Genomic DNA, 1162 nt, shown 5'->3' on the forward strand with positions numbered 1-1162 from the left:
ATGTACAAAACTAAACGAAACATTAGATTCCTGTGTTTTTGGAAATGTAAAATCTTCAATAAATAACGATGGGCTGTATTTTGTTGCTGAGAAACAAAGTAAAGTTGCGCAAGTAACCGTGAAAGAGAAGTGGAACGGAGCAGCTGCAAAAGCAGTGAGATTGCGAAATTAATGCAAATTTCGACTGGTAGCATTCACTTCGTAATTAGTTTTTAGCTTAGCGGTTTCTGTTCTGTATATAAAGGATTACCTGAAGAATGAACATGGGTTGATAACATCTGAAGCGGGTGCGCAGCGGCGCTGTGTTTTGAGCAGGAAGACGAAGAGGAAAAAGCCCCAGCCGGAATCCGCGGCGCAGTGAGGATTTCCATGATAACAATGGCTGATCGATCATTCTTATTAGCTACAGGCCAAAAGTATCAGAGACTGAGAGTACTATGAGATGCTGGCAGTCTGAGAGGCAGCTTTCTCAGAGATACAAGCAGGGGAATAGCGGCGCTGCGTAGCTGCAGGAAGTCGATCACTAGGGGGTGAGGCGGAGCCACTACTTTAGCAGTTAGACGAAAGCAGCTTACAGCCACGGCTAACTCCGGGAGACAAGGTAGAAAAGCCTTTTTTCCCCATAGTCCAAAAGACTGCATTTGTGGCTGAATTTTTACTCCAAATTGCAGCCACAGTGTCCAAAAGAAAAAACATAAGTGCAATCGTTTGCATATTGAGAATCTACAGAGGCTGATAATCTCCCCACTCTGCTCCTGGATCACTGTTGAAACTTTGAGTTTTATGTCAAATCCACATGAATTAAATGACAGAAACTAATTCTCTCACTGCGTCTTTGATTCATTTTGTCCAGCTGCAGACTGTTATACTGTCCAATCAGAGTCAGGTATTGTGTAGATGGTGCTTTTAATCAGTTTTCAGTTAACTAAATTCAAGGCTATGGAACACAAAATGTCACTAAAATCACTCTGTTCTTCTGAAATCTTTCAGAAAATCGTAAAAATGCACTGAACCGTGATACATATCGTATCATGACCAGAATATCGTCTATCGTATCGTATTGTGAAATTATTGTATCGCTACACCCCTACACTTAAGCTCTCCTTCTTTCATCTGAAATGGTAGAAAAAGGACATGGAGGTGTTACGGGGCTATTTGTCAC

The sequence above is a fragment of the Poecilia latipinna genome, unplaced genomic scaffold, assembly GCF_001443285.1.
Source record: "Poecilia latipinna isolate Pla-1442-1.1 unplaced genomic scaffold, P_latipinna-1.0 Scaffold1766, whole genome shotgun sequence".
In the NCBI taxonomy this organism is placed as follows: Eukaryota; Metazoa; Chordata; class Actinopteri; order Cyprinodontiformes; family Poeciliidae; genus Poecilia; species Poecilia latipinna.